General features: G+C 33.0%; 1 long non-coding RNA gene across 2 annotated transcripts in view; it reads right to left on the reverse strand.

Moving 5' to 3' along the window:
• The window catches only part of LOC110095361, a 20,871-nt gene that overhangs the window by 9,956 nt on the left and 3,046 nt on the right, over nucleotides 1–7,869 (reverse strand). Inside the window, exon 3 of one of the 2 annotated variants that reach the window (XR_003701685.1) lies at nucleotides 1,723–2,126. The exons of the other annotated variant lie outside the window; for it this stretch is intronic. This is a non-coding gene — a long non-coding RNA (uncharacterized LOC110095361). Of the gene's footprint in view, nucleotides 1–1,722; nucleotides 2,127–7,869 lie in introns of those variants that run through there. 2 annotated transcript variants of the gene reach the window in all.

Genomic DNA, 7,869 nt, shown 5'->3' on the forward strand with positions numbered 1-7,869 from the left:
AAGCAATTTTACTTGAATACATTTAAGCATATTTTTCTTACAAATTACAATGAAATAATTTCAGTAGGACAAGATCAAAATGATTTGTAATGGATGATTCATATTTTTCATATGTTGATTAATTTAGAAACTTTTACTTGATAAAAAAATTCATCATCTGGAGAATTATTATATGTAGTATTGTTTATTCTTTCGTACTTCTTTTTAAAGCAACTTTTTTAGGATGAATATGCTGGCTTTTGGAAAATGAGACCGAGGTAGTGAGGTACTCGTATTGGATTAGTCTCTCTCGAGTTCAAGATTTTGTTCGAACTGGTAGAATTGATCATGGTTTCTATGGTTCAATTTTGACACTCTTCATCCTTAAAAATGATCTAAACATTAACACTAGTTGAGTTAAGTGGCATATACTGCTTTTTTGGGTTCATGGGATCGCTGAAGTTTTGTTTGGGACAACTTTTTTACTATTTTTTAAAATTGTTTTTCAAAATAATTTTTTTTACACTAAAAAGAAAATTAAACTAAAAAAATACTTGAGAAAGCATAAAAAAAGTCATCTCAAAAGAAGCCTGAGATATCAAGAAGTGGGAGATTTTGATTTATATACTATGCTTGTATTATTTTCATTACGATGGTTGGGTAGTCCCCCTAAGCATTCACATGTTGTCCTGACTTTTGAAGAGCGTTTCAATTGACTATGATAGGTGATAATGGCCTAGTGGCTAGTGGCTCATAATTTGGATGAATTATTACGTGCGGAGATCGGATACAGAAAATCGTTCATTTTTTTCTCTATGAACAATAAAAGCGCAGCAAACTGTGTTTTACTGTTCACAGAGATAAATCCAAATGGTTATCTGTGTCCGGTCTCCGCACGTAATAATCTCTCCATAATAGAAGCAACCGATGTAGAGACCTAAACAAACTCATAATAGCACATAAACCACCTCTAGTAGGATTCAGCGAGCCTCTAAGGAGAATCATTGAAAGCACTCTTTTTTTAAGTAATTCTTCCTTATTCTATCAAATCTCAGAAATGCAAAATGAGTTTTTGATAATCCTTAGAGTGGTGATAAACAAAGAACCTGAAAAGTGCAACAAAAGTGGAGGTAGAGTAGAATATATATATATATATTCTACTCTAAACATTCTTACCACCTACAATTTACATTCTTACCACCTACATCTAAACATATTTTGATCAGTGCCCTTGCCAAACATATAATATAAAAGGACTTTCAACCATGACTGCAATACATTTATAAGCAGCTGCAATGAGCTTCAAATCATTATATATTTTGTTCAGATGCCAAAAACATGTACGTTAAGACTTCATTTGGGACGGTCTTCTTGCTGCTTCTTAAAGCGGCTTTTTAATTCAAAATTTTTATTTTTTGCACTAAAAAATTGCTTTAAGATGCAGTAAAAAAGCCGTCCCAAATAAAGTCTAAGACTTCATTTGAGATTTTTTTATTGCACATAAAAATTTTTAAGTTTAAAAATTTTTTGTAATAAAAACTGTTTTAAAAAGCAGTAAGAAAATTATCCCAAATAAAGTCTAAGCCAGAACTTACACTGAAACAAGTCTAAGCCAGAACTTACACTGAAACAACGTGCCAAAGCCTGGCTGATATTCGAGGCTTGATATTCCAATCGGTACAACTTTAGCTCAAGCCAGCCCAAACAGCTGATATATATTCAGTAATGTTAATTTGTATGCCCTTAAAAAAAAAGACTGGCTCATTATATTTAGAGCTCAAATCAAATTAATTAACCAATCCGATTCTCAATATTCAAGTGAAATCCAAAAGCCTAATTTCAAGCCCCTAAATTTAATCAAGTAACCGATTGATAAAGCAATAAGAGATTAAAAGCTTCAGCTCCAGTAAGTCAGTAGAAGTGCATGCAACTTCATTTACAAAAAGCAAAATCAAACACTAGTAACAATTCCAGCATCATCTGTAATGGTTGACTAAAGGAGGCCTCATCATATTCTACTGCAAGCATGCAAACATTGGAAGCAAAATTCACATACCCTAGATCCGAAAACGACCGTAATTTTGATGTTAAGCATGGTCCTTCAAGGCCTCACTGATTTCTGCAACATGATCCCGAAGTATCTTCCACTTTACACAAGCAGATAAAATGTTAGCTTAGGCAGTGTTAAAGGGTAAATAAAAGACAAAAATGAAAGAAAAAATCTAATAAAGATCATAAATAGAAGACATGATTTTATGTAAGTTGGTGAGATTTATTTACGTTCATTACGGCATAGAGATTAAGTTTTTGTTTATGACAGCTTTTTTGCTGCTTCTTAAAGCAGCTCTTAGTACAAAAATTTTAAATTTTGCACTAAAAAATTGCTTTAAGAAGCAGTAAAAAAGCAATCCCAAACGAAGCCTAAATCTCTCTGTTGAGGTTTCGTTTGGGATAACTTTTGTATAGCTTTATAAAGTAGTTTTTAAGTAAAAAAAAAAGAAATTTTGTACTAAAAAGCTGCTTTAGAAAGCAATAAGAAAACGGTCCTAAGAAAACTTGAGCTTTAAAAGGGATGTATCAAACATTTCTCTTCAGATGATTTATAGTTATCATTTACAAAAATGGACTCACATGTTGAATATAATGTAGAGTGCAATAAACATCTGTCGTAGTTAAAGCTAAAACATGAGAGAACACAACTTCCTACTATAGGAGATAACGACCGGAACAATCAAGAAAGTTGTTGCAAACTACTTCCTACCTTTAGGAAAGACACAGGTCAGACTCTTCTTGTTAAATAGAAGTTGCCTAAACCCCCCTTCTCTTCCTCTTCTATCTATTTTCTTATGTGAGATGCTAAACCCCTCCTTACAAAGCTATATTTATAGCATTAACAACATATGAGTTCAAAAAATATAAAATTAAATATAAGATCATATAAGACTTAAAATTCTCTTAGTGTTGTTTGATATCCTATTTTAGGCAAGATTTGAGCAAGATTTAACTTAAATACCACCATTTTTTTAAGATTTTAAATCCAACTATTTCAATAAATCTCATTTTAGTCCCATTATTAATTCATCCACAAATTGTTAAATCTCACAATTCACAAGATTCAATGGATTTAAGAATTTCCTCTCATAAATTTTAAATCGTGAAAGAAATAGCAAAATAGTGTCAAAATTTAGCAAGATTTAATAATCCACGTGGCAAACATTTTTCAGATATCAATACTCTTGATATTTACTAAACTTGTATTTACGTAAATACTATTTGTAGCCAAACAACCCACATAGCCCACAATAAAGAGTTGCCCATATATTTACAAATATCAATATGATGGATCGAAGCCGGTCCAACCAATCAACCCAACCCCATCAAAGGGGGCCAGTCTAGCAGGCGGACAGAAGAGCCCTGTAAGCCCCACTAGTGTGGGCAGCGGGGAAGGCGAAACAGGGGCTAAAAGGAGATTAATTATACCTTTAATTACTTACCATAGAAAACCAAAATTTGGAGGAAATTAGGAAGGTTTATTTAGGGAAAGATGATTGGTTTGAATTCAAGTTTTGGAGGGAATTAATAAGCTTTATTTAGGGAGATATTGTTGATTTGAATTCATATTTGGGAGGGAATTAGGAATGTTTATTTAGGATTAATTAGGTTGTTTTATTTTCATAATTTGATTTGGTGTTTTGCAGTAATTTCTTTGCAATTATTCCTAGAGGCGCCTAGGGTTCTACAAAGTGTAAGTGAGCCTAGCCGGCTCACAAGCCGACTCGAGCTTGACTCATTAACAAGCTCACGAGTCGAGCTTATCGAGTCACAAGTTCACGCTAGAGCCTATACTCGAGCTTGTATATTAAACAAGCTCTCGTATATTAAATGAGATCAATCTAAAGCATAGCTCGGCTCGAAAGTGAGTCGCTAGATTAAATTAAAATATATTTAATTTTTAATGTATATAATTTTAATTATTTTTGTTGGTTATTATTTATATTGATGACTTATAAAAGCTATAATATATTTTTAAAATGATAAATAGACAATTCTTCCAAATTTAATTATAGAGAGTTATAAATTGGTATCAGGGCGGTTGTTGAAAGAATTTGATTGTAACTAGAGATATAGGAATTGATTTATGAGTGGGGTAGAAGTTGGAAAGTATAAATTTGTCATTTCTGTATTTAATTGATTGAGTTTGATGAGTTTTGATTCAATTTGAGCTTTAATTTTACGGTTTTTTTGTATTGATTTTATCTCCAAATCATTAAGGGAAATGTCGGGTGTAAAACCCGCAAAATGTCATTGTAGACCTCGCACACTTTTCGATGCGCTGTGATGAGTTTTAAGTGAATTTTTCAAAGTCGTCGTATTTGTTTTGCATTTAATTGATTGAGTTTTGATTCGTGATTTGCTTTGATTCAATTTGAGCTTTAATTTTACGGATTTTTTGTATTGATTTTATCTCCAAATCATAAAGGGAAATGTCGGGTGTAAAACCCGCAAAATGTCATTGTAGACCTCGCACACTTTTCAATGCGTCGCGACGAGTTTTAAGTGAATTTTTCAAAGTCATTGGAAATTCGACGCAATAAATTTTATAAAATATTGCACAAAATTCTGATTGCACAAAATTCTGAGTGAATCGATGTATAGAACCCATATTGGATTTTAAGTATTTTGGGAGTTAAAATTTCTTGAAATCTCTTTATGACGGTTTTGCCCTTGATGACTTTTAAATAGAGATGATTTTTAAGTAAGGGCTTTGAGGTCATTATGCATTTAATGACAGGATCCCACTCTTATTAAGGGACCGAAATGTTTCGGTCCCCATTTCATTTTGGTCCCCATTTCATCCTTGCGGCCCGAACTGAGCAGAGAAAGGGGGAGAAGACGTCAGGTAGGAGCGGCGACGGGAGAGCCTAGGGGCGGTTTCCGGCAACGGTTTGCGACGAAAATTGAAGGTAACTTGTAAGGAAGGCTAAGGTAAGTTGCTTGCAAGAGTTTCCTCTTCTTTTCATGGAGTTTTCACTAAGAGAAGAAAACTAGGGTTTTGGGAAAATGCAAGTTTTCTTTAAGATAAAGATAGGGAAGCGTAGGGATGTTTTTAAAGCCAAATATGAGTTGATTTCATGAAGAATGTGGATTTTAAAATTTAGGGTTTTATCCGATTTTGATTTTCTTTCAAAAAGTCTTTGTAGGAAAGTTTCTAAATGATGTTAGGAAGTTTTTTGTGAAGCTAGATTCTTTTTAGGAGACATTTTTCATGCTCCAATAGTTAGAGTTTTCCAAAAACATGAAAAACACTTTGTGTGTTGATTTCTTTTGAGTTTAGGGAGGTTTTAAAGTAAGGATTTTAGCTTTAACATAAATTATTGTTTTTCTAAATTTTAAATTAGATGAATCCAATAAATTGTTGTATGTTAACTTGAATTTAAGAGGAAATATGAGGTTTGTATATTTGAGGTGAGCAAAGAATTGATTGAGGCTTTCCAAAAGCTAGAGTTATGTTGAAATCCTAATTTTAGTGAAAATAAAAATGAGATTAACATGGTTTAAGAGAGGGGTTATTTAGAAAATTAAAGCACGATGTATGAAATATTTACTTGTTTTTAATTTAGGGCTTTTTTAGAGGTTTGAGAGTTAACAAATTAATGTTTACACTATATGTTTGTCTCATGTAGATTTTGATTACGTAAGAGAAAAGGGTCGTAAGAATTTTTTACGGATCACATTGTGGTGAGGTAGGTGAAATGGAATTCTTTTAAATTTAGAAAACACTTTACATTCAAATACATAGAAATGGCATTCCTTTTTATGCTCTTTATGATATCCTTATGACTAGCATATTTCTTTATAAAAGCTCATGATCACTTGATGTAAAAGCAAAATCCTTTTTATGCAATATTAAAACTCAATGATGAATCTCATGCTTCATTCTTTACATGTACTACACATGTCTTCTCTTTACATGCAAATATAGATTTGAGCATAGCAAATATGTACTTCCATATGAAAACATACACTTGAATAGTTTATATAAGCCTCTTTTATGAATATGTAAGAATTATGTGCTTGTGCATGTTGACGCGAAAGTATCAATGGTAAAGGAGCTCTTTTGAGCAATGGTAATGGGGCTCTTTTGAGCCAAATGGTAAAGGAGATTCTTTTAAACCAAATGATAAATGAATGACCAATTTATATGTATCTGATCAGTACAAATGATACTTTCGAGATGGGTTTTATACATTAAGATATTATGAATATTGTATCTTTATGTTATATGCATATGAGGCTTTTATTTGAGGCATGAATGTTTAAAGAGGAAGAATTGAAAGATTATGCAAAGAATAAAAACTTAAAGGTTGATATAAAGGCTTGTTTCACCCTAGACAAATGTTATAAAACGTTGATTATTCATTATTGAGACATAAAAGCATGTTGTAGTTTCTTCTTTAGTACTTAAATTTATTTGAATGTCATTTACATCTGCTGAGTTGTGACTCACCCATATTGTGGGACACTTTTCAGGAGGATCTGGTAAAGGATAATGACAGATAGACCTCCCCTCACGTACCGACATAGAGAGACGATAGGCGGCAAATTTTATCTTTTTTTGTTTTTGATGTTTTGAAATAGAAGGATTAGAGATGATATGTAAGGAAATATTTTTGGACATTATTCATATTTTGGAAACTTTATGTTTTGATTTATTATGAAGTTGTATTATTGAATGAATAGAAAGAAAGAAAAATTTTTTATTGGTTTTATTTTAGTGGCTCTTTCTTATGATTTGAAGATGTTTTGTATATTGAAATGTGAAAGTTTTTAATTCCTACTGTCCGATCTCCGTTCCCGCCTCGCACTTGCGAGCTAATCGGGTCGGGTCGTGATAAAGAGTGGTATCAGAGCAAATGATTTAAGAATATTGATTAATATGAAAGAGCCAATAGGATGATCCTATATGTTAGAGTTGGTTTAGGATGCATGTGCTATAGATTGCTTAAATTATTTTGTTGTATTATGTCTCAGGGCTGTCGAACCTGAAACTGATACTGAAGAGGTTAGGAGAGATCTGTCAGCAGTAGCGGAGCCTCAAAGTAGTAGCATTAATGCTACTATGGACTCTTTCATGCAGATGATGGGATCCAGGACCCAAATGATAAAGAGTACTCAGACTCAGGCTGGAGGTAGTGGAAGCACTATGATGGACAAAAATTTAAAATTATTCCAAGACATGAAGCCTCCATCATTCATAGGAGGTGGACCCACAGAGGCGGGAGACCGGTTAATAAGAATAGAGAAGATATTGGAAGGAATACTATGCCCTCAAGATAGAAGGGTTACCTTAGCTGCCTATACCTTCAATGGAGAAGCAGAAAAATGGTGAAGAAGTCAATTACAAGAGACTTTTGGAGGAAGACCTAATAGCCAAGTGACCTGGGAGGAGGTTGTCAAGGTATTTAGAGACTGATATGTACCAATGTCTGCTAGAAGACAAATGCAAGACAAATTTAATAGATTGGTACAGGGCGATAGAACCATTACACAGTATGAGGCTGAGTTCACGATGTTCTCTAGGTATGTTCTCATAGATAGAAGAAGTACTATGATGCTAAACATAGATCAATTGAGTTTAATGTTAGAGAGTTTGTATTCCTCAAGATTAGTCCTATGAAAGGTGTAAAGAGATTTGGCAAAGTGGAAAAACTGAGTCCAATATATGTAGGTCCTTTTGAAATAGTAGAAAGAGTTGGAAGTGTGGCCTGCAGATTGATTTTGCCATCTCATATGAGTGGAGTACATAAAGTATTTCACATCTCTTCTTTGAGGAAATACATTGCAGATGAAGCTCAGAAGATCAGTACTTAATCAATAGATATCCAACCA

The sequence above is a fragment of the Dendrobium catenatum genome, unplaced genomic scaffold (genome assembly GCF_001605985.2).
Source record: "Dendrobium catenatum unplaced genomic scaffold, ASM160598v2 fragScaff_scaffold_946, whole genome shotgun sequence".
NCBI lineage: Eukaryota > Viridiplantae > Streptophyta > Magnoliopsida > Asparagales > Orchidaceae > Dendrobium > Dendrobium catenatum.